Source organism: Onthophagus taurus, chromosome 7 (genome assembly GCF_036711975.1).
Source record: "Onthophagus taurus isolate NC chromosome 7, IU_Otau_3.0, whole genome shotgun sequence".
Classification (NCBI taxonomy): Eukaryota; Metazoa; Arthropoda; class Insecta; order Coleoptera; family Scarabaeidae; genus Onthophagus; species Onthophagus taurus.
In genome coordinates, this window is record NC_091972.1 from 2,252,055 (window position 1) to 2,278,635 (window position 26,581).

Genomic DNA, 26,581 nt, shown 5'->3' on the forward strand with positions numbered 1-26,581 from the left:
GTAATCCTAGACAAAACCCTGTCATGGAATGGACATTTGCAGGGAGTTTTGCACAAAGCTAGACTATCCTTGTGGACTTGTCGCAGTCTTTGTGGAAAAAATTGGGGTCTTACCCCTGAATGTGACTGTGGTTAGACCTATGATCACATACGGAGCAGCAGCCTGGTATAGGAAAGTCCGACAGACTTCAGTTATCAGTAAACTTTCACGAATTCAACGAGTAGCTGGATTGGCAATCTCTGGTGCGATAGGCACAACGCCAACTCTAGCAATGGAGGTTCTGCTTGGCCTATCTCCTCTGCATTTGCATATAGAGAAAGTGGCTAGAACAACCATTTACAGATTTAAGCAATATGCTCAAAACTGTTCCGACATGTCCTACCAATGGGCTGCGGAAGACATTATAAGCACTGATACTGTGCTATCAATGCCGTCAGATTTGGCGGTATCACTATCAGTGATTAATGCTCGATACCAGATTGTACTGCCTGAGCGGCAGTCCTGGATCGAAAATGAAAATTCTCTGGTTCGGGCAGACATTTGCTTGTACACAGATGGATCAAAAACGCCTGAAGGGGTAGGAGCAGGAGTATACTGCCAGACACCTCGAATTAAGCAAGCCTACAGCCTGGGTACGTACTGTACTGTATTCCAGGCGGAAGTATTTGCTATTGACATGGGTGCTAAAATCCTTCTTGAAAGAGGGGTGAAGAACATGACAGTACGAATTTTCTCAGACAGTCAAGCCGCTCTCCAGGCGCTGCAAGCCGTGAAAACGGTGTCGGCTCTGGTTAATGATTGTAAGAGAACATTAAACACACTGAGTTGTGATAACAGAGTCTCTCTGATCTGGGTCCCGGGTCACTCTGGTGTTGCTGGCAATGAAGCGGCAGATAAGCTAGCACGAGATGGCAGCGCTGAAGCGTTTGTGGGACCGGAACCAGCAGTTGGTGTATCATTTGCGATGGCCAAATATAGGATTGGACTGTGGGCTGAAGAGAGACTTCGCCTACTGTGGACCAGTTCTCCTGGAATGAGACATGCTAAGGTGTTTATTAACATCGCCACTGTCAAACCCGGGAATATTTTAGGACTTGCCCGTAGTAGCATAAAAGTTGTAATGGGTGTTTTTACTGGGCACTGCCGATTAAAAGCACACCTCAACTTGTTGGGTTTAGCCGGCGATGTTGAATGCCGACTATGTGCGGAGGAAGCAGAGACGGTTGAGCATGTTTTATGCCACTGCCCTGCCGTTAACCGTATCAGATTCTCGATTTTTGGGTCGCAGTTTATCTCCTCAAAAGATCTGAATGACCTTTCGCCGAGCAAGGTATTAATGTTCGTTAAGAGCATTGGACTGCACGGTGAAATTTGATAACGATATCTATCGGGGTACAATAGATCCTTAGGGTCGCGGTGCAAGGTTGGTTGGTCCGCCTACCCGATATGTATTCTATGTAATGTAATGTAATGTAAGATTAAAATACTGTTTCTTTTCATGCAATTTTTGTATTTGTCTTCCTAACTCTTCTTTAATAAAATATAAATTATTATCCGTTTTGTAGTTCATTTTACAACGCCCTTGTGTTTTTGGTTTTTTTACAGTTTGATATTTTTTGTAGGTTTGAATAATTTTAAAAACCGTCGTGCTGTGAACCTAATACAATTATTATTAATTTTAAAACTCAAGTGCAATACACATACATCAAAAATACGTGAAGCTTTATCACATATATATTTTAAATTCGTATTTGGTGTCTCCGTCTGTACTTCTTCACAATACCTAATTATAGAGTTTTTTTCGCGTTTAGACAGTTGACATCCCGTTCCACCCTTTCTTAACATGTTTATGGTAGATTTAGCAGCAAAAAAATTATATGAAAATTGTTTTTTAATCAATCTTAACAAATTTGATAGACAGTGGTGGCACACAATTAAAGTAAAAGTCACGACATGCGCTTTTACTTTCAATACCAACTTGACGACACTTTGACAATAATTGATTTAAATAAAAAACAGATTATAGGATATAAAAGATACTGTAATAAAATCCCTGTTTCCGAAGAAACGGAAAAAAAAGACTAATTAAATTTAAGAAATTTACAATTTTGGATTAGACTATAAGTAGTTAGTTTTGTTATTAAAAATTATTACGATGTGCAAGAAAAAGGTAATTCATTGAAGTCTATGACCTTCAAATTTTGACCTTGACATTTACATTTTGACAGATATTGATTTTGGCGACTTTTCAGACGATTTTCGATTCTAAAACCATGCGAGATCGATAGATCGTGTCGATTTAGCCCTTAGGCCGCAATTTCATCCATTTCTGAATCATTTTATATATCTAAATTCAATTTTTTTCTTTCCAAACTTTAACATCAAATTACGAATTCCTCGAAGGAATTTGACACCCGAAAGCGCGATTATCTAAAAGAACGAAAAATTAGCAACAAAATTACAAAATCTTAATCAAATTTAAAGTTTATTAAATAATTTCGAATATTTTCAAAGTTGATGGTTATTTTCTTTAAAAAAATCAATCATTTTGGCCAACCTGTGTAATTTATAATTCCCGCCATTTTATCAACCAATCAGAGAGCCCAGATTCAAATTGAGGCGACCAAATTCGGATATCCAAGAAGCCTTTGTCCAAAAAGGGTATATAAGGCCGCGCAAATTTGACACCGGGAGAGTTCAATTTTGGCTAGAGCGAAGCGTTGTCGAATCTACGTCAATTTAACCTAAAAATTTCTAACCTAAGTTTGAACTTAGAATTTTTTTTTTGACAACTCAATTTACTTTTATCTAGTAAAAGTAAATAAGTGTTTCTAAATTATCTTCGAAGAAATCGAAACCATACCTGAGATCGAGTCCAATGTTCCATCCTGTTCCCGAAGAACCCGAGAACTAAATTTCCTGAGAATCCTAAACTTCTAACACCGAAGAACATATATCCCGCAAGACCAAGGTCAACCAACCATTTTTAACTGACATGTCGCACCTCCGGAAACAAGTTAAGTGAACATAATTTTCTTTTATCGAACTCTTTAATTTTTATAACCCTCGCGATTAAAATAAAAAAATCAATCCTAACCCTTTGTGTCCCGACGGTACTTTAAAGTACCGGTAATTTTAAACACTCATTTTAAACTGTAGTTATCTATTCGGCGCATTTAGAGCTGTCTGTACTTTCTATTATACAAGTGTATACAAGAAATAATCTGTATAAAAAACGTCGCAATCCGCATTATAGGATTTTTAGGTACACTTTAAACTTATTCATCCAGATGTGAGGTTAGACGTTTAGTGAAAAGTGGGGCTGTTGAATTTTGTTGTTCAAGAAGGTATTTCTTTGATAAATGGTTATTAGGTGTGAAAATTACAGACCATTATAAAAAGAAAACATTGAGCTTAAATTTAAAATAAGTCTCATTCCTTAATTTCAATAAACATGGTTTCTAAGAATTTTTAAATTAGCATCTTTTTTGACTCTTTTAAATGTAAGTGTTGTTTCAACATTTTTTTTCTTAATATTTTTCCAATTCAACCCAAAAATTATTATACATCATTTTCAAGAGAAAGCTTTGAGCTTTAATTTAAAGTTTCAAAAAATAAGTTTCATTCCTTAATTTCAATAAATAATACGGCTTCCAGGAATTTTTAAATTAGCATCTTTTTTGACACTCTTAGGTTATACGAAAATGTAAGTTTTATTTCAACTTTTTTTTTCTCTATATTTTTCCAATCCAACCCAACAATTATTATACATCATTTTAAAGAGAAAGCTTTGAGCTTTAATTTAAAATAAGTTTCATTCCTTAATTTCAATAAATACGGCTTACAGGAATTTTTAAATTAGCATCTTTTTAACATTTTTAGGTTATTCGAAAATGTAAGTTTTGTTTCAAAATTTTTTTTTCTCTATATTTTTCCAATCCAACCCAACAATTATTATACATCATTTTAAAGAGAAAGCTTTGAGCTTTAATTTAGAATAAGTCTCATTCCTTAATTTCAATAAATACGACTTCCAGGAATTTTTAAATTAGCATCATTTTTATATTTTTAGGTTATACGAAAATGTAAGTTTTATTTCAACTTTTTTTTTCTCTATATTTTTCCAATCCAACCCAACAATTATTATACATCATTTTAAAGAGAAAGCTTTGAGCTTTAATTTAAAATAAGTTTCATTCCTTAATTTCAATAAATACGGCTTACAGGAATTTTTAAATTAGCATCTTTTTAACATTTTTAGGTTATTCGAAAATGTAAGTTTTGTTTCAAAATTTTTTTTTCTCTATATTTTTCCAATCCAACCCAACAATTATTATACATCATTTTAAAGAGAAAGCTTTGAGCTTTAATTTAAAATAAGTTTCATTCCTTAATTTCAATAAATACGGCTTACAGGAATTTTTAAATTAGCATCATTTTTATATTTTTAGGTTATACGAAAATGTAAGTTTTATTTCAACATTTTTTTTCTTAATATTTTTCCAACCCAACAATTATTATAAATCATTTTAAAGACAAAGCTTTGAGCTTTAATTTAAAATAAGTTTGATTCCTTAATTTCAATAAATACGGCTTACAGGAATTTTTAAATTAGCATCTTTTTTGACACTCTTAGGTTATACGAAAATGTAAGTTTTGTTTCAAAATTTTTTTTCTCTATATTTTTCCAATCCAACCCAACAATTATTATACATCATTTTAAAGAGAAAGCTTTGAGCTTTAATTTAAAATAAGTTTCATTCCTTAATTTCAATAAATACGGCTTACAGGAATTTTTAAATTAGCATCTTTTTAACATTTTTAGGTTATTCGAAAATGTAAGTTTTGTTTCAAAATTTTTTTTCTCTATATTTTTCCAATCCAACCCAACAATTATTATACATCATTTTAAAGAGAAAGCTTTGAGCTTTAATTTAAAATAAGTTTCATTCCTTAATTTCAATAAATACGGCTTACAGGAATTTTTAAATTAGCATCTTTTTAACATTTTTAGGTTATTCGAAAATGTAAGTTGTGTTTCAAAATTTTTTTTCTCTATATTTTTCCAATCCAACCCAACAATTATTATACATCATTTTAAAGAGAAAGCTTTGAGCTTTAATTTAAAATAAGTTTCATTCCTTAATTTCAATAAATACGGCTTCCAGGAATTTTTAAATTAGCATCTTTTTTGACACTCTTAGGTTATACGAAAATGTAAGTTTTATTTCAACTTTTTTTTTCTCTATATTTTTCCAATCCAACCCAACAATTATTATACATCATTTTAAAGAGAAAGCTTTGAGCTTTAATTTAAAATAAGTTTCATTCCTTAATTTCAATAAATACGGCTTACAGGAATTTTTAAATTAGCATCTTTTTAACATTTTTAGGTTATTCGAAAATGTAAGTTTTGTTTCAAAATTTTTTTTCTCTATATTTTTCCAATCCATCCCAACAATTATTATACATCATTTTAAAGAGAAAGCTTTGAGCTTTAATTTAAAATAAGTTTTATTCCTTAATTTCAATAAAAATGGCTTACAGGAATTTTTAAATTAGCATCTTTTTTGGCACTCTTAGGTTATACGAAAATGTGTGTTTTATTTCAACATTTTTTTAAAATATTATTCCTATCAAACCCAACAATTATTATACATCATTTTAAAGAGAAAGCTTTGAGCTTTAATACAGAATAAGTCTCATTCCTTAATTTCAATAAATACGGCTTCCAGGAATGTTTAAATTAGCATCTTTTTTGGCACTCTTAGGTGCCAACCAAAATGTAAGTTTTGTTTCAACATGTTTTTTGTCAATATTTTTCCGATCAAACCTAACAATTATTATACATCATTTTAAAAAGAAAGCTTTGAGCTTTAATTTACAATAAGTCTCATTCTTTAATTTCAATAAATACGGCTTCCAGGAATTTTTAAATTAGCATCTTTTTTGACACTTTTAGGTTATACGAAAATGTTAGTTTTAACTCAATACTCTTTTTCTCAATATTTTTTTAATTCAACCCATCGATTAAACTATGCGAAAATAGGGGAATTGCATATTTTGCTAAAATTTTATTCCAAAGGCCTTTACTGAGTGTATTTTGATAGCGTTTTAATTCTGTCTGATTCTGTCACAAAGTTTCAAAATGTTTGACTTCTTGGGACACAAAGGGTTAAAAGACACTTATAAATTAACGCGTATAAGCTTTGTCAATTTCAACACTCTTATAAAGGAGTTACCTCTTTCTTGTACAGATTTCTTTATGCTCTATTTTATATTTAGTTCGTAAATTTAAAAATTTAGTTATAGATGTCTCCATAAACTTGCGTTTTATTTATTTTTTTTTGTCTCTGAGATTCATGTTCTTTAATTTAATAAAAAAATGTATGTTTTGTTCGTTGTTATCCAATTAAATAATTGTTATATGTTTTCTGTGTGATTTATTTGTATAATTAATTAATTCGAACAAAACAAAATAATACAATACCTACAGTTAGAAAATATCTTAGTGGAAATCTATCTTTAGTGCTTTAATATTCTTCATTCCTTGATTTTTATTAGTTATTGCGTTTCAGATAACCACAATATCTAATAATAACAAAAGTAAATGGCTTACAAATGATAGCACTTAAGATCATTAACAATATAGATGTTGGTTTACATGTCTCGTACACCAATAATAATTGATGTATTATTGACTATTACTAATTGGTTACATATTGGTATAAACCCTTCAGGTATTGGTATTACACATTTAACCTTAGAGTCATTAATTATCTTAATACAGTGCTTAATGTAAGTTAGAATTAATTTTATGTCCATATAATATCCGATAAATTAATATTGATATAGTGTTTAAAGATAGTATTGAAGTAGCGTTATCGTTCTTTTATGGTTTATTATTCCATGAAACACACTTTAGGAAATTTGGGGGTAAAAAGTCGATATCGTCTGTGCTACAAACTGAAAGAAATATAGCCGAGCATGAATAATTCATTCGGAAGGCGTTGTTTTGACTCGTGCAGCGCCACGAAGGTTCGCGATTTAATCCGTAGTAGCTATCATGATATTCAACATCTTCTGACGTAGACTCGGTCGAAACCTATAACTGAACGAATAATTCAACGCATGCAAACTAGAAGAAAAGGCGGCATCAATGTGCATAACACCTACAATCCTTTTGGGTTGAATCCGACCTGATCGCCTTCGTAATCCACTTATCCAGACCCTTTCTGTCGGTATCGGTTGCGAATATAAATGGGGGAAACAAAGTTCAACATTTAATCTGCTTATCGAAAAGATGCTATATAGGTAGGTAAGGTTTATTTTGGTTTTTACTTTCATTCTTCGAAGTTTGCACACAATATCTATGAAACTCTGATCCTGGGATTTACATCATTAGCAAGAACAATGATGAGATGTAGATACTAGGGAAACTTGGGTCGTGTCACGAGGGCTTTATTGATGATTGACTTTAACGAGATTGTAGGAAATAAATAGGGGGGAGATTAATCAACAATCAATACAAATAGTTCTACAAATTGAACACGTACGAATGTGTCTTCATGAATTGAAGAAGGATATCAGGACGAACGACCCATAATTAGAAAATCCCCAAGATAGAGGACACTTAAGGGTTTTGCACTGACATCATCGGAAATAACGGCCGTCGACTCGAGTAACGGCAACGATATTTCACCGTTTTAGAACGGACGGCCACTTTTACGACAATTGGGGACATCCAGCTGAGCTCTGCCGTGATTCGCCTCCGAAAATACCGTGTAGAGGTTGTAAACTCAAATCAGAATCGATGAGCTGGGAATTTTAGAATTTCTAAACCTTTTTACGACATCAAGAACAAGATCCCGTAGCAAATCAGTTAACGTGAACTACTTTTATGACGTCGTTACATCTTTTTATTCCTCCTTTTTCCGATATCACTAAAAGAACAAAGACTTTAGGATTTTATCAGTTCTTATCACTAACAAGTGTTCGTCCGTTTTAAATTTACTTTGCGTTCTAGATACAAAACAAATATTTGTTCGTCTTTACTTGTTTAAGACGTATACCAAGTTGTTAGTTAAAGAACGGAGAGCGAAGGCAGCCAAGTGTTGCGGGAACATTTGCAACTTCTCTACACTGTAGAGAGGAACTACACTTTCCAAGAAACGCGCCAAGTCGCAAAGCCTCTGGGACACAAATCTTTCGTTAGACGAGAACCTACCGCCCCAATTAGCTTGCTATTTATGTGAAGGAGAGTTGAGATCCTGTACTAAACGTTCCATGCTCCAGTTCCTAACTTTAATTATACTATATTGAATGAAAAGCCTAGTAATAAAAATAAAAAGAAATGTTGAAATTGTATTTTTAAAGAATTTAATGTTTTTCTTTATCTATATTATTGTTTTACTACTCCATAATTTAGTTCTTTTTATGTAACACGATTTTACCACGAATGATTACGTGTGTGAAATTGCTGAAACTGCTGAACTTGGTATTCAGACTGTGCAAAAAACAAACCCATAAACCTCGCGCTGGCGACAACAACAAAACGGCAAAAAAACAGAACGAAGTCCTTCCTGCGAACAATAACCAATTTAGGGCGAGGTAGGAGAGCGCACGATCTCTACTCCCCCGCGTCTATTTTCAGGAATTTACATCAAACTTCGTAGAGAAGCGAAAATTTATATTGTTGTTTACCGGCAAGGCGATAGAAGAACGGGAAGAGAAAGTATCGCGACGCTCCATCTAGACGGCGCCTATGAATAACCTTCTAACTGGGAACTGAAATTTGTAAGCTGAAATCGCAGCTAATAAACAGGTGAGGTCACAAACAAAATTCAAATTGAAAAATTACATTAAGTATCAATCAGCTTCCATTGTTACCTTGTTTTAGTAATAAAGATTTAGATAGTAACTATTCAACTTGTAAACTACAAGATTAGGAATGTTGCAAGTACTTACAATTTTCAAGAGATGAAAGATAAGATATCTGGGTAACCATCCTCCTGATAAACTATCTAGAGGATAGTTGTCATGGTTACGGCGCTTTTAAGGCTCGTTACTACCATCTTCTAGTTAAGCTATCTAAGGGATTATTACCACGGGTACGGCTATTTCACGCGATCTGATTGGCTAGTAGATGGGTTTATCTATAAGATAAATTTAACTAAAAGATGGTAGTAATGGACCTAAGCGCTCTCATTGGCTAAGAACTTGATTTATCTAGCGGATAAATTTATCAGGAGGTGGTAAAAATTCTAGGTCTAGTGTTATGGCGATATTACACGGTTCAACCAAATTGATTGACTTTTGTTGAAAGGCGCAGAAATGAAAGATATGCTGATTTATACGTATCCACCAAAATGAACTATTCAACTCACTTTACGCAGACGAAGTTGTCGAATGAGGTCGTACGGTTGGGAATATCCTTAATTTGTGATCATTTAATTAAGGAGTTAACAAAAAAGAAGCAAAGAAATAGAAGACGTTGGTGCGTACGACCATGGATATTAAGAAAACAGAACTTGGGAGCTTCAAACTGTCTATTGAGAGAATCGGCAGAAGAGGATCCAGATTCATATGCTTTACCAGCACGAATAAAATTGCAAATAGTGCGCAAACATCTTGCTACTGGTGATTGTTTTGGATCACTGGAACAATAAAATTATACAGAGTACTCCGATGTACAAATCTTTTATCCTAGAAGTATGTGAAGGTATCTGGGTAGCACTACGAGATTACATCAAGGTAATCAGTAACATAAATAAAACAAACCAATTTATATTTGAGTAAGTTAAGTTTTAGTTCTTATTAATATTGCACATAATCTACAGGATGCATTTTAATGTTTGAAATTGTTCTTCAATAATATAGTGTGGTTCACGGACCAAGATGTTTGAGATTATGAATTTGTAGATTGAATATTTGTATCTAGAAAATCATATGTAGACTGTGAATTTAATGGGGAACTTGTAGTGGAGGAGCTTGTAATGGACTGCAGTCGTTCCTGGACCATAACATTTTGTAGTTTTTATTGGCAGATTAAGGGCCGATGTAGGAACATATTCTTTAACTGCAATGAACATGTACTGAATCATTCAATACATGTTGTGTTTATACGTTCAATTCTCTTTCATTTGCGTTGAATGATGAACCGCAATTCACTCCAAAAGTGAAAATATTAAACCAATCACATTGCACAATCACATTGAACGATTCACTTTTATGTTTACATGACTCAATTTCGTTGCTTCATCCAAATTGAAAGGCAGAAGTGAATCGTGTAACATCGCCTTTAGTTCTACTTTTAGTTCAATAAAAATATACAACAACCTAACGCTGAATAAGAGCTAAAACAAGAACTAACACTAGCATTAGAAGTAATAGTAGACCTAGAACTAGAAACATTTGGGTTTAGTCGTCTTAAGAGACGTTTGGCTCTAAAGATGGCTAAACCCGAATGATTCTACTTCTAAGTGTAGTGTTAGTTATAGTTTTACACATACTATCCCTATAACTAACACTAGACCAAGAACTAGAATCATTCGGGTTTAGCCAAACGTCTCTTAAGACGACTAAACCCAAATGTTTCTAGATCTAGGTCTAATGTTAGTTCTAGTGACAGGGCAAGTGTAAAACTAGAACTAACACTATACCTAGAACTAGAATCATTCGGGTTTAGCTGTCTTTAGAGACGTGCGGCTACAAATGATTCTAGTTTTAGGTGTAGTGTTAGGTCTACATAGTGTTAGTTCTAGTTGTAATTGTTGTGCAGCGCTGGACCAAGAACTAGAATCATTCGGGTTTAGCCGTCTTAAGAGACGTGCGGCTAAATCCGAATGTTTCTAGTTCTTGGTCTAGTGTTAGTTCTAGCACTACTACTAGAAATACCACAAGACCTAAAACTAGAATCATTCGGGTTTAGCCGTCTTGAGAGACGTGCGGCTAAATCCGAATGTTTCTAGTTCCTGGTCTAGTGTTAGTTCTAGCACTACCACTAGAAATAACACAAGACCTAGAACTAGAATCATACGGGTTGGGTTGGGTTGGTAACTCTACAGTAGCTCTAAAACTAGAAACATTCGGGTTTAGCCGTCTTAAGAGACGTGCGGCTAAATCCGAATGTTTCTAGTTCTTGGTCTAGTGTTAGTTCTAGCACTACTACTAGAAATAACACAAGACCTAGAACTAGAATCATTCGGGTTTAGCCGTCTTGAGAGACGTGCGGCTAAACCCAAATATTTCTAGTTCTAGGTCTAATGTTAGTTCTAGTGACAGGGCAAGTGTAAAACTAGAACTAACACTATACCTAGAACTAGAATCATTCGGGTTTAGCTGTCTTTAGAGTCGTGCGACTAAACTCAAATGATTCTAGTTTTAGGTGTAGTGTTAGTTCTAGTTGTAATTGTTGTGCAGCGCTGGATCAAGAACTAGAATCATTCGGGTTTAGCCGTCTTTAGAGACGTGCGGCTAAAAACAAATGATTCTAATTCTAGGTACAGTAAAACCTCGACTTACGCGACCCCGTCTTACGCGGCCCCGTACTTACGCGGTTTTTTAACCATAACGCTTTTAGGTTTTCGACATTGGAATTTATTTAAAAAAAGAGATCTAGACATGTTAGCTGCTTTTTTTCTAACTCTTACAGTTTCCGAGATAACCCATTCGGACATCGAATTTGAACCACCCTGTACATACATTTTTTTAACAAAATTAATGTTTATTAATCCTGATTTTATAATATGTATTCATCGAATTTCGACTTACACGATTTTCGATTTACGCGGCTACTGTCAGTACCACCTATCGCGTAACTACGGGGTATTACTGTATATTGTTAGTTCTATATAGTAATACTGCTAGTGTAAAACTAGAACTAATACTAGACCTAGAACCAGAAACATTCGAAACTTTCTAGTTCTAAGTCTAGTGTTAGTTTTAGTTTTAATTGTTGTGCAGCGCTAGACCAAGAAGTATCGCGACGTTCCATCTAGACTGTGCCTATAAATAACCTTTTAACTGGTAACTGAAATTTGTAAGCTGAAATCGTATCTAATAAACAGGTGAGATCACAAACAAAATTCAAATTGAAAAATTACATTAAGTATCAATTAGCTTCGATTGTTACTTTGTTTTAGTAATAAAGATTTAGATAGTAACTATCCAACTTGTAAATTGGAAGATTAGGAATGTTACAAGAACTTTGTACGTGATTACATTAAAACTTTACCGATAATACCTGATGAAGGAAAGTTCAAGTTTAGTAAGATAAAATCTTTCATGACAATGAATTAATGTCTTATTTCAATAAATCTAAAACAAGAAGTCAAGAAGTTTAAACATGCTATTATTCAACGCGTCAATGAAACAGATTAATACATTTGAATTACTCTCAATTAATTCAATCATCATGAATCATTTCATCTAAATGTATAAACAACGACTGTAATAAATAGGCATCGAATTTATATTGACAGGTGCAGACGCTAATTTACATACTAAAATGTTTATTTCTCCGTAATCGGATTATTTCACTGGGCTGTGGACACAGTTTTCGCATTCATTTGTCCCAAATAAAATATGTATCTACTAAAAAGAGTTACAACGATAGTTTCGAGTTATAATTTCATATATTTGTAAACTAGTGGGTAAAATCGTTAATTGCCGAGTTATCGTGTAACACCCGGTTACAAATCGAACGAAATAACGCTACGAAACGTACTTTTCCCGACGTCAGCGCAAATAGAAACATAATTGAAAGCTGCAGTCGCAGCGCCAGAACGGTGTTACAGGAAACGCGCGCAAATAACTCATCCTGGACCGTGAAAAAAAACCTAACACGGGAAACTGAATTCCACGCCCTCTGTATAGCGTATGTGATATGCCTCAAGCACCGTTTTTTTTATTTACACCCGCACATGTGAATTAACGGAAACCTAACAAAAAATAGGTCAACTCTCGTGTACAATACTCAATTGAACTTTTTATTTTCTAATTCTTCATTTACTACAATTTTGTTTACATTCGATTCGTAACAGATATGTAGAATACTGTGTACGATTTGAGTAGATATACTTAAATTTAATAGTTATTTATTAATTTTTTATTTTCTATCTTAATCTAAACAGGTGATGATTAATAACAACATGATTAATGTTGGCCTGCTCAATTTGTGGATGGAGAAAAGTTTGAAGTAAAATTGATACACTCATTCGACATTTTCCTTCAGACTGCGTTATTATAAAGGTCAAAATAAATTTGATGGGTATATGATGTAACAATAAAAGATGTGCCTCCTTATAGATGACTGTATACTGCTGGCAGAAAACTAGATACTGCTAACAGAAGACGAGATACTAACTAATCCCAATGGTGGACAGGATCAAGACTAACAAGAGCGGAAGAAATGACTCTCCCAAATGGGGTGCAGCGATCCATTCTGTTAAAAAAAGTGTGGGGCATTATGAAACATTTTAATGATCTAAAACACATTGTGAAGTAAATCAAGAAAGATATCAACTTCGTTCAAACTTTCACAGTAACTTTGTCATTTTTTTTAACTTTCCAAACTAAATACGGTCGATGTAAAACTAATAAAAGATGTGCCTCCTTATAGATGACTGTATACTGCTGGCAGAAAACTAGATATTGCCAACAGAAGACGAGATACTAACTAATGCCAATGATGGACAGGATCAAGACTGACAAGGGCGGAAGAAATGACTCTCCAAAATGGGGTGCAGCGATCCACATTCTGTTAAAAAAAGTGTGGAGCATTATGAAAAATTTTAATGATCTAAAACACATTGTGAAGTAAATCAAGAAAGATATCAACTTCGTTCAAACTTTCACAGTAACTTTGTCATTTTTTTTAACTTTCCAAACTAAATACGGTCGATATAAAACTAATAAAAGATGTGCCTCCTTATAGATGACTGTATACTGCCGGCAGAAAACTAGATATTGCCAACAGAAGACGAGATACTAACTAATCCCAATGATGGACAGGATCAAGACTGACAAGGGCGGAAGAAATGACTCTCCAAAATGGGGTGCAGCGATCCACATTCTGTTAAAAAAAGTGTGGGGCATTATGAAAAATTTTAATGATCTAAAACACATTGTGAAGTAAATCAAGAAAGATATCAACTTCGTTCAAACTTTCACATTAACTTTGTCATTTTTTTAACTTTCCAAACTAAATACGGTCGATGTAAAACTAATAAAAGATGTGCCTCCTTATAGATGACTGTATACTGCCGGCAGAAAACTAGATATTGCCAACAGAAGACGAGATACTAACTAATCCCAATGATGGACAGGATCAAGACTGACAAGAGCGGAAGAAATGACTCTCCAAAATGGGGTGCAGCGATCCACATTCTGTTAAAAAAAGTGTGGGGCATTATGAAAAATTTTAATGATCTAAAACACATTGTGAAGTAAATCAAGAAAGATATCAACTTCGTTCAAACTTTCACAGTAACTTTGTCATTTTTTTTAACTTTCCAAACTAAATACGGTCGATGTAAAACTAATAAAAGATGTGCCTCCTTATAGATGACTGTATACTGCCGGCAGAAAACTAGATATTGCCAACAGAAGACGAGATACTAACTAATCCCAATGATGGACAGGATCAGGACTGACAAGGGCGGAAGAAATGACTCTCCAAAATGGGGTGCAGCGATCCATATTCTGTTAAAAAAAGTGTGGGGCATTATGAAAAATTTTAATGATCTAAAACACATTGTGAAGTAAATCAAGAAAGATATCAACTTCGTTCAAACTTTCACAGTAACTTTGTCATTTTTTTTAACTTTCCAAACTAAATACGGTCGATGTAAAACTAATAAAAGATGTGCCTCCTTATAGATGACTGTATACTGCCGGCAGAAAACTAGATATTGCCAACAGAAGACGAGATACTAACTAATCCCAATGATGGACAGGATCAAGACTGACAAGAGCGGAAGAAATGACTCTCCAAAATGGGGTGCAGCGATCCACATTCTGTTAAAAAAAGTGTGGGGCATTATGAAAAATTTTAATGATCTAAAACACATTGTGAAGTAAATCAAGAAAGATATCAACTTCGTTCAAACTTTCACAGTAACTTTGTCATTTTTTTTAACTTTCCAAACTAATTACGGTCGATGTAAAACTAATAAAAGATGTGCCTCCTTATAGATGACTGTATACTGCCGGCAGAAAACTAGATATTGCCAACAGAAGACGAGATACTAACTAATCCCAATGATGGACAGGATCAAGACTGACAAGGGCGGAAGAAATGACTCTCCAAAATGGGGTGCAGCGATCCACATTCTGTTAAAAAAAGTGTGGGGCATTATGAAAAATTTTAATGATCTAAAACACATTGTGAAGTAAATCAAGAAAGATATCAACTTCGTTCAAACTTTCACAGTAACTTTGTCATTTTTTTTAACTTTCCAAACTAAATACGGTCGATGTAAAACTAATAAAAGATGTGCCTCCTTATAGATGACTGTATACTGCCGGCAGAAAACTAGATATTGCCAACAGAAGACGAGATACTAACTAATCCCAATGATGGACAGGATCAGGACTGACAAGGGCGGAAGAAATGACTCTCCAAAATGGGGTGCAGCGATCCATATTCTGTTAAAAAAAGTGTGGGGCATTATGAAAAATTTTAATGATCTAAAACACATTGTGAAGTAAATCAAGAAAGATATCAACTTCGTTCAAACTTTCACAGTAACTTTGTCATTTTTTTTAACTTTCCAAACTAAATACGGTCGATGTAAAACTAATAAAAGATGTGCCTCCTTATAGATGACTGTATACTGCCGGCAGAAAACTAGATATTGCCAACAGAAGACGAGATACTAACTAATCCCAATGATGGACAGGATCAAGACTGACAAGAGCGGAAGAAATGACTCTCCCAAATGGGGTGCAGCGATCCATTCTGTTAAAAAAACTGTGGGGCATTATGAAAAATTTTAATGATCTAAAACACATTGTGAAGTAAATCAAGAAAGATATCAACTTCGTTCAAACTTTCACAGTAACTTTGTCATTTTTTTTAACTTTCCAAACTAAATACGGTCGATGTAAAACTAATAAAAGATGTGCCTCCTTATAGATGACTGTATACTGCCGGCAGAAAACTAGATATTGCCAACAGAAGACGAGATACTAACTAATCCCAATGATGGACAGGATCAAGACTGACAAGAGCGGAAGAAATGACTCTCCAAAATGGGATGCAGCGATCCACATTCTGTTAAAAAAAGTGTGGGGCATTATGAAAAATTTTAATGATCTAAAACACATTGTGAAGTAAATCAAGAAAGATATCAACTTCGTTCAAACTTTCACAGTAACTTTGTCATTTTTTTTAACTTTCCAAACTAAATACGGTCGATGTAAAACTAATAAAAGATGTGCCTCCTTATAGATGACTGTATACTGCCGGCAGAAAACTAGATATTGCCAACAGAAGACGAGATACTAACTAATCCCAATGATGGACAGGATCAGGACTGACAAGGGCGGAAGAAATGACTCTCCAAAATGGGGTGCAGCGATCCATATTCTGTTAAAAAAAGTGTGGGGCATTATGAAAAATTTTAATGATCTAAAACACATTGTGAAGTAAATCAAGAAAGATATCAACTTCGTTCAAACTTTCACAGTAACTTTGTCATTTTTTTTAACTTTCCAAACTAAATACGGTCGATGTAAAACTAATAAAAGATGTGCCTCCTTATAGATGACTGTATACTGCCGGCAGAAAACTAGATATTGCCAACAGAAGACGAGATACTAACTAATCCCAATGATGGACAGGATCAAGACTGACAAGAGCGGAAGAAATGACTCTCCCAAATGGGGTGCAGCGATCCATTCTGTTAAAAAAACTGTGGGGCATTATGAAAAATTTTAATGATCTAAAACACATTGTGAAGTAAATCAAGAAAGATATCAACTTCGTTCAAACTTTCACAGTAACTTTGTCATTTTTTTTAACTTTCCAAACTAAATACGGTCGATGTAAAACTAATAAAAGATGTGCCTCCTTATAGATGACTGTATACTGCCGGCAGAAAACTAGATATTGCCAACAGAAGACGAGATACTAACTAATCCCAATGATGGACAGGATCAAGACTGACAAGAGCGGAAGAAATGACTCTCCAAAATGGGATGCAGCGATCCACATTCTGTTAAAAAAAGTGTGGGGCATTATGAAAAATTTTAATGATCTAAAACACATTGTGAAGTAAATCAAGAAAGATATCAACTTCGTTCAAACTTTCACAGTAACTTTGTCATTTTTTTTAACTTTCCAAACTAAATACGGTCGATGTAAAACTAATAAAAGATGTGCCTCCTTATAGATGACTGTATACTGCCGGCAGAAAACTAGATATTGCCAACAGAAGACGAGATACTAACTAATCCCAATGATGGACAGGATCAGGACTGACAAGGGCGGAAGAAATGACTCTCCAAAATGGGGTGCAGCGATCCATATTCTGTTAAAAAAAGTGTGGGGCATTATGAAAAATTTTAATGATCTAAAACACATTGTGAAGTAAATCAAGAAAGATATCAACTTCGTTCAAACTTTCACAGTAACTTTGTCATTTTTTTTAACTTTCCAAACTAAATACGGTCGATGTAAAACTTTAAAGCGAGAAGTTTAAATCTTACCGAAGGCAATCGTTTATTTAGAGTTAAGTGTTACTATAAATTTTGGACCTCTTAAACGAACCTTAAAGTGATTTCTCGAGTTAATATTACCTCGTTAAATATCCCCTCGTGCTTTTCGCTAAGTGAACGCCGCGATTATAGTACCAAAGGGGATGGTGTCACATTTAAAGTACGAATGTATTGCTAATGTGAAAGCCATTTAAAATGTATTTTATTCCTCATAAAAATATCGTTACGAAACTAATTAATTCATTAAAACGTGCTAAGTTAATTATTTTTTAACCGCAATTGTGTTGAGTAATGTAAAAGAAATAATAAAGATATTATGTGGAAATGTTACAACAGTAAAGTAAAGTAAAGATGTTTAGACTCCAGGGTCACAGAGTTGAGCTCTCAGGGAATGTCTCTTTAAATTCATACGTGTTTCAAGCAAGTTCGTAGGCCCCTGAGAGATGAGAAAGTTTAGAGTCCCATTTTAAAGTTGCACGCGAAGCTTGGAGGGCTCTTATTGAGCCGCCAGTTCCAATCAGGGCAAGATGGCACATTCGAAGTACTTCTCGACTCGAATTACAAGATAACTCATTAACCCTTTTCTTCCCCTCTTGACTTACGTAACTCCTTAAAACATTTTTTGACACTCAAGATATTTTTGTAATAAAACGTCTCTTAGTATCTACTTTTCGATTGCGTCTTCGCCGAAAGGGGCTACGTGAGATCAAAGCTAAAGTGTAATTATAAATAATTCCATCGAAGAGGAATTCGATAAGACGGAGGAGACGAACGGAGCTGTAAGTGGCGGGGAAATTGATTTCTGACTCCTGTACTCTCTTGATGTTAGGCGTATGTGGCCCGGCATCTATTCGTATCCCATTACGACCTCGAGTGGATGCCATGGGATCCGGGAGACGAAACAACGGGATGAGTGGCGATATCAAGACGTCAACGACAAAGAACCCTTATGTCCAATTTAATGTTTTAGGTAGAATGACAAAGAGACAAAATGAAATATTTTATTTTGAAATAAAATATTAACAATGTCGTTTCATTGTAATCAAAAATAATATAACTGCGAGTTCGGTCGCAATATGGAATATATTATATAATGAGACACTACTAACAATAAGAATGAATGAATGTATATAGTGAAATTCTTATAATTTTCAAGTGATGAAAGACAAGCTATCTGGGTAATGTTTAAGGATGCGTCTCTTAAGACGGCTAAACCTGAACGTTTCTACTTCTAGTTCTAATGTTAGTTCAATGAAAAATATACAACAACTTACCGATGAATAAGAGCTAAAACAAGAACTAATACTAGACCTAGAACTAGAAACATTCGGATTTAACCGTGCATCTCTCAAGACGGCTAACATTAGACCTAGAACTAGAATCATTCGGGATTAGCCGTCTTAAGAGACATTCGGCTAAACCCGAATGATTCTAATTCTAGGTATAGTGTTAGTTCTGGTAACAGTGCTAGTGTAAAAGTAGAACTAACACTATACCTAGAACTAGAAGCATTTAGGTTTAGCCGTCTTAAGAGACATTCGGCTAAACCCGAATGATTCTAGTTCTAGGTATAGTGTTAGTTCTGGTAACAGTGCTAGTGTAAAATCAGAACTAACACTATACCTAGAACTAGAATCATTTGGGTTTAGCCGTCTTAAGAGACATTCGGCTAAACCCGAACGATTCTAGTTCTAGGTATAGTGTTAGTTCTGGTAACAGTGCTAGTGTAAAATCAGAACTAACACTATACCTAGAACTAGAATCATTTGGGTTTAGCCGTCTTAAGAGACATTCGGCTAAACCCGAATGATTCTAATTCTAGATATAGTGTTAGTTCTGGTAACAGTGCTAGTGTAAAATCAGAACTAACACTATACCTAGAACTAGAATCATTTGGGTTTAGCCGTCTTAAGAGACATTCGGCTAAACCCGAATGATTCTAGTTCTAGGTATAGTGTTAGTTCTGGTAACAGTGCTAGTGTAAAATCAGAACTAACACTATACCTAGAACTAGAATCATTTGGGTTTAGCCGTCTTAAGAGACATTCGGCTAAACCCCAATGATTCGAGTTCTAGGTATAGTGTTAGTTCTGGTAATAGTGCTAGTGTAAAACTAGAACTAACACTATACCTAGAACTAGAATCATTTGGGTTTAGCCGTCTTAAGAGACATTCGGCTAAACCCGAACGATTCTAGTTCTAGGTATAGTGTTAGTTCTGGTAACAGTGCTAGTGTAAAATCAGAACTAACACTATACCTAGAACTAGAATCATATGGGTTTAGCCGTCTTAAGAGACATTCGTCTAAACCCGAATGATTCTAATTCTAGATATAGTGTTAGTTCTGGTAACAGTGCTAGTGTAAAACTCAGGGTTTAGGCGAATGTCTCTTAAGACGGCTAAACCCAAATGATTCTAGTTCTAGGTATAGTGTTAGTTCTGGTAACAGTGCTAGTGTAAAACTGTTACCAGAACTAACACTACACCTAGAACTAGAATCATTCGGGTTTAGCCGAATGTCTCTTAAGACGGCTAAACCCAAATGATTCTAGTTCTAGGTATAGTGTTAGTTCTGGTAACAGTGCTAGTGTAAAACTAGAACTAACACTATACCTAGAACTAGAATCATTTGGGTTTAGCCGTCTTAAGAGACGTTCGGCTAAACCCGAATGATTCTAGTTCTAGGTATAGGGTTAGTTCTGGTAACAGTGCTAGTGTAAAACCAGAACTAACACTATACCTAGAACTAGAATCATTTGGGTTTAGCCGTCTTAAGAGACGTTCGGCTAAACCCGAATGATTCTAGTTCTAGGTATAGGGTTAGTTCTGGTAACAGTGCTAGTGTAAAACCAGAATTAACACTATACCTAGAACTAGAATCATTTGGGTTTAGCCGTCTTAAGAGACGTTTGGCTAAACCCGAATGATTCCAGTTCTAGGTGTAATGTTAGTTCTGGTAACAATGCTAGTGTAAAATCAGAACTAACACTATACCTTGAACTAGAATCATTTGGGTTTAGCCGTCTTAAGAGACGTTCGGCTAAACCCGAATGATTCTAGTTCTAGGTATAGTGTTAGTTCTGGTAACAGTGCTAGTGTAAAACCAGAATTAACACTATACCTAGAACTAGAATCATTTGGGTTTAGCCGTCTTAAGAGACGTTTGGCTAAACCCGAATGATTCCAGTTCTAGGTATAGTGTTAGTTCTAGTAACAATGCTAGTGTAAAACTAGAACTAACACTATACCTACAACTAGAATCTGTTGGGTTTAGCCATCTTAACAGATGTACGGCTAAACCCGAATGATTTTAGTTCTAGATATAGTGTTAGTTCTGGTAACAGTGCTAGTGTAAAAGTAGAACTAACACTATACCTAGATTTAGAATCATTTGGGTTTAGCGGGGTTATACGAGTTGGGTTGGGTTGGGTTGGTAGCTTTACAGTAGCTCTAGAACTAGAAACATTCGGGTTTAGCCGTCTTAAGAGACGTGCGGCTAAATCCGAATGTTTCTAGTTCTCGGTCTAGTGTTAGTTCTAGTGACAGTACAGTGTAAAACCAGAACTAACACTATACCTAGAACTAGAATCATTCAGGTTTAGCCGTCTTTAGAGACGTGCGGCTAAACCCGTATGATTCTAGCTCTAGGTATAGTGTTAGTTCTGGTAACAATGCTAGTGTAAAACTAGAACTAACACTATATCTAGAATCATTTGGGTTTAGCCATCTTAACAGATGTTTGGCTAAACCCTAATGATTCTAGATATAGTGTTAGTTCTGGTAACAGTGCTAGTGTAAAACTAGAACTAACACTAGACCTAGAAGCTTTCTAAGCTTAGCTAAACCCAAAACTTTCTAGTTCTAGGTTTAGTGTTAGTTCTAGTTTTAATTGTTGTGCAGCGCTAGATCAAAACTAGAATTATTCGGGATTGGCCGTCTTAAGAGACGTACGGCTAAACCCAAATGTTTCTAGTTCTAGATCTACTGTTAGTTGTAGTGATAGTGTTAATGTTAATTCTAGTTTTAGTATGACGGTACTCTCTCATAATTAGAACATTAATTCGCTCTTATTTGTACGTTTCATCTTAGCAAAACGATACACTTTGCAGAACTCTTCAAAACACTTAATGTCAAAATCACAACATTTTAGAATTAATTACTTCACATTTCCAGACTCCCTTTTCAATGTTTTTATAATTTTATTTATAATTTTATTCTTCTAAACATGAATCTACCAATGATTCATAATCATCGAATATATTAAAAATGTCAATAATGGATTGCAAGTAATCGTAAAATTTACGATTAACACAAAGTTAATTACATTTTAAATTGTTTGTTAATGTGTTCCGAGGTTGAGGTGTAAAATGAAGAGTTATTTATTGTTTAGCCTTCATTCGTTTAAGACCTAACTCGAACGTGATACGTGGAGTGAACATTTGTTTTATTGTGCAGTGTGTAGTTCGGAAATTTAAAATGGATTCTGGTAAGTCAAGTTTTATTAGTAGGGTTATAAACGAAACTGTATTAAATTTACGATTTCGAAACATCCAGAAATTAACTAACTCCATTTAGAGTTGAAATATTCAAATAGTTGAAAATCATGAGACTATCTCTTTCCGTTCGTTGTAATTTCTCGACGAGATCAATTAGTGGTAGAGTAGGATCGCCTGCGGAGATAAACGCCGAGCGATCCCAAGAGGAGACACTCATTATTTCCAGTTTCCTGGACTAAACCGCCCCTTAACTTTCCATTAACTCAATTTTGGAATTTAAGGGCCCGTCAAAACGCGACGAAAAGGGATGCGATCGCGTCGCGCAATAATCGATTCGTTTTACGAGCGAGAAACCGACCGCTTTGGGAGCTCTAAAAGGGGCGCACTAGATGCAAATCGGTGCGCCACCACACGGCGATGCCCGGCAACCGCAACGTTGAATGTCCACTAGAAACGTACTCAAACTGTTCTTAATTAGAAAATATTACCTTTTGGTACAAAAAATAAAACATATTTTCGACTTTAGCAAAAATGTATGCTTTATAAAGGACATCTATCATCACTTGTGAAAAAGAGAATGATAATGAACGAAAATGTCGTTCGAAGGAGAAGCGGTCAAAGAGCAAATGTCTGTTGGGGATTTCGTATTCCCAACGTTCGTTTGCTATTCAAAGTGACGGTTCGGCGAGGATTCCGATAGTCAACGGGTTCGCGCTTGTTTGTACGCCAAATTACTGCATCTGCATGCACGACCCAATTCTTCTTTAGTCTTCGGTGATGTCGGCGAGGTTTGAATTATTAAAAAGAACCGAAAGCGTGATGATCGTTGACACGTCAATTATCCACAATAGAATAAGAATTTCTTTAATTACAGTGAAATTCCCCTAACTCGAACTTCTATATCTCGAATTATCCTCTAAGTCAAATAATTTTCGTAAGCTCAAGCGTTTGACTAGGCTTCAAATATGTTTCTCTAACTCGAATTTTCCATAACTCGAAGTTTTCTTCCACTCCCATAGTGATTCGAGTTAGGGGAATTTCACTGTACAGGGTGTCCAAATTTCGATGGGTTTGCAGGGTATCTCAGTTATTATGAAAGATAGAAAGTTGCGGCTTTCACGAACCTGAGCCACTTTTTTGTGAAACTTACACTGGCGTAAACCAAATTTTCATAGCCATCTTCGTTTTTGATATACAGGGAGTGTTTGAAATTTACGATTTTTAGACACCTCCTGTATCTCGGCTATCCTGAAACTTAGTAAAAAAGTAAAAACGGTTTCTAATAGATTTTTTCACGTGGAATCCAATGGTGCACGTAGAATTTTTCTAGTCATCACGGTTTTTGAGTTATAAACACAACTCAAATACTGAATACTCAACTTCTAAAATACTTAACTCTTTATAACTCAAAAACCGTGATGACTAGAAAAATTCTACGTGCACCATTGGATTCTACATGACAAAATCTATTAGAACCTGTTTTTACGTTTCCGGATAGCCGACGTTTCCGGAGATACAGGAGGTAGGGGTGAGCGGGGCAAGACGGAGTAGAGGGTAAGACGGGGCTTTTGCAATTGCTGCCACGGAAGGTGTAGCAACCCAGTGGAAAATAGTTGACTAGTAGGCCGTTGCTGTGTGAGTGTCGGATAGAGCTGGCAGCCATTTCGAACAAACCATTCGGAGTGTACGCATCAAAACGTGTTTTTCACCTGTGCTGATGTAATTTTTCGTTGTTTTTAGACGTGAAAAGGTAAGTGAAGTAATTTTTTATCGTACTATTAAGTATTACCATCAGATAAAGCGTTTTTTTAGGAATAAATTAACGCATGAAATAACCTAATAGAATAGATCCTTTGTTCTATAATGTTAACCTAACCCAAAAATTGTCCCTGGGGGCAAGACAGGGTTCTCAGTGGGAGGGCAAGATGGGGTACCCCGTCTTGCCTAATATGAAATAGCACATAATAATATCTAATACAATTTTTAGGTTCTAGGAAATGGTTCGGACATATAAAAGGAAAACGGAGCGGGGTTCATGGAGTGAAGAATCTATGAGAAATTCTGTCACGGAAGTGGTCAACGACCGAATGGGATATTATCGAGCAGCAACGACATTTCAGGTCCCTCAAACAACACTTGAACGCAAGGTTAAAAAATTTAAATCAGAAATGAATGAGGTTGAAAAAGTTGAATCTTTTAATGTTAAGGGCCTTTGAAAGGTGTATTTACCCCAGAAGAAGAACAAGAATTGGTTGATTATATTAAGGCTATGGAAAACCGTTTATTTGGTTTGACTGCTAATGAGGTAAATCGGCTGGCATACCAGTTAGCAGTGAGAAATAACATGCAGCATAATTTTAACCAGACTAAGGAATCAGCCGGAAAGGATTGGCTTAGAGGATTTTTGCAAAGAAGTTTATCATTTAGGAAACCAGAGCAAACCTCCGCAGCTAGGGCCATGGCTTTTAACAAAGTTAATGTATCCCAATGCTTTGATTTATTAGGGGAAGTATATGATCAGCACAAATTTACAGCAGATCGAATCTACAACTGCGATGAAAGTGGGATTTCTGCTGTTTCAAAGAATACTTCCAAAATACTGGCAACAAAAGGGAAGAAACAAGTAGGCTCATTATCATCTGCCGAAAGAGGGAAAACTATTTCTGTTGAATTCTGCATGAGTGCAGCTGGAGGTTTTATGCCACCCATGTTAGTGTATCCTCGACAGCGAATGAAGCCAGAATTACTGAACAATTGTTCACCTGGAATGTGGGCAGAATGCCATGTCTCTGGCTGGATGCAGAAAGATATTTTTGAGAAATGGTTCGATAAATTTATTGTATTTTTTCAAGCAACCAAGGAGAAACCAGTCCTGCTATTGTTGGATGGTCATTCAACTCATATACAGAGTCTGACCATAATTGATAAAGCAAGGGCTAATGGTGTGGTCATTCTCTGTTTCCCACCTCATTGCACCGACAGGCTTCAGCCTCTAGATGTCTCATTCATGAAGCCTCTCAGCACATACTACGATCAAGAATTGACGAATTGGCTACGATCAAATCCAGGAAAATTGACGAGATTTTGGGCAAAGCCTTTCTCAGGGCTGCAACTATGTTGACGGCGATAAATGGTTTCAAAAAAACCGGAATTTGTTCTTACGAACCAAATATATTCCCAGATTCAGTGTTTGAAGCTTCTATCACAACAGACATTCCTTTAATTACAAGTGAAGCCGCTAACATTATTGTCAATAGTGACCAAGGAAGTGCTTCAAATGGCTCGCGTAAGCAGGTTATACAACAGACAAACGATGGTACTGTTAACCAAGCCGGACCTAAAGAGCAAGATGCGTTTGCTGAACCTGGGTGCTCACATTGGAATGATAGTAACTCCAATAACCACACCACAAACCAACAAGCTCCCAAGAACAACACCTATCAATTAAGATCCTTTGCGGTTTCTCCTGAACAAATTGTTCCTGTTCCTCATGTCAGAAAGAAAAACATCCGGAAATCAGGCCACAAAAAAGGAAAAACTGTTGTTGTAACTAGCTCGCCTTACAAAAAAGAGCTTCTAGACAGTGCAAATAAAGTTAAGCCCGGTAAAAAGAAGGACCAAGAAGGAAAGCATGCAGAAGGAAAGAATGCAGAAGTGAAGAATGCTCCTAAGAAGAATGTTAAAAAATCTCTGTTTATTCGTAAAGGAAAAAGTGGGAAACATAAAAAAACAATGACTAACCTGCCAAAAAAGATAAAAAAAGAAAAAAACGAAGAAGGAAGCACGTCAGAAGAGGATGACACTGCGTGTCTGTATTGTGGCCATTTCTATTCTCAGTCTACAGAAGGATGGGTGTTATGCGTCTCTTGCAAGAAGTGGGCTCACTGTTCTTGTGCAGGAGAGGAGGACGAGGATGCCGAGGTACACCATATCTGTGAATTTTGCTTACAAAAGGACGATGAGAACTAAATAATAAATCCGTAACTTTTCATATGACACAAACTAAATGTTACTTGCGACTAAAATAATTATCCTTTTGAACATTTTTTTCAAACAATGTCAAGATTTTTTTTAGTTATTGAATACATGTACATAATGTCTTTTTATACGTTATTAAGATAAATCTTTTATAAATCTGTAAAAGTAATTTAAAAACCTATGCATTTCCTATTATTGAGCCACCCCATCTTGCCCTTCCTGCGTAGCCCATCTTGCCCTCACTATAGGGTAAGATGGGGTACTTGGAAAACCCTGAAAAAAACTTTTTTTCTATTATAAGTACCAATATTTTTTGGTCCTAATTTTTGAAATTAACTTCAGAAATACTGAAGTTTTAATTGTATTACCTCGTATTAAGTGCTTAA

The 26,581-nt window shown here is 35.2% G+C and overlaps 1 protein-coding gene and 2 long non-coding RNA genes across 5 annotated transcripts in view; 1 reads left to right on the top strand and 2 right to left on the bottom strand.

Moving 5' to 3' along the window:
* The window catches only part of LOC111421286 (KH domain-containing, RNA-binding, signal transduction-associated protein 2-like), a 249,709-nt gene that overhangs the window by 152,950 nt on the left and 70,178 nt on the right, over positions 1-26,581 (bottom strand). The gene's annotated exons all lie outside the window — the stretch shown is intronic.
* On the bottom strand, positions 2,347-3,034 carry LOC139430407 (uncharacterized). The gene is made up of 3 exons (XR_011640895.1): positions 2,864-3,034; positions 2,558-2,744; positions 2,347-2,430 (listed from the first exon to the last, which is right to left on the bottom strand). It is a non-coding gene; the product is annotated as an uncharacterized lncRNA (long non-coding RNA).
* On the top strand, positions 9,592-10,023 carry LOC111421284 (uncharacterized). The gene is made up of 2 exons (XR_011641215.1): positions 9,592-9,753; positions 9,805-10,023. It is a non-coding gene; the product is annotated as an uncharacterized lncRNA (long non-coding RNA).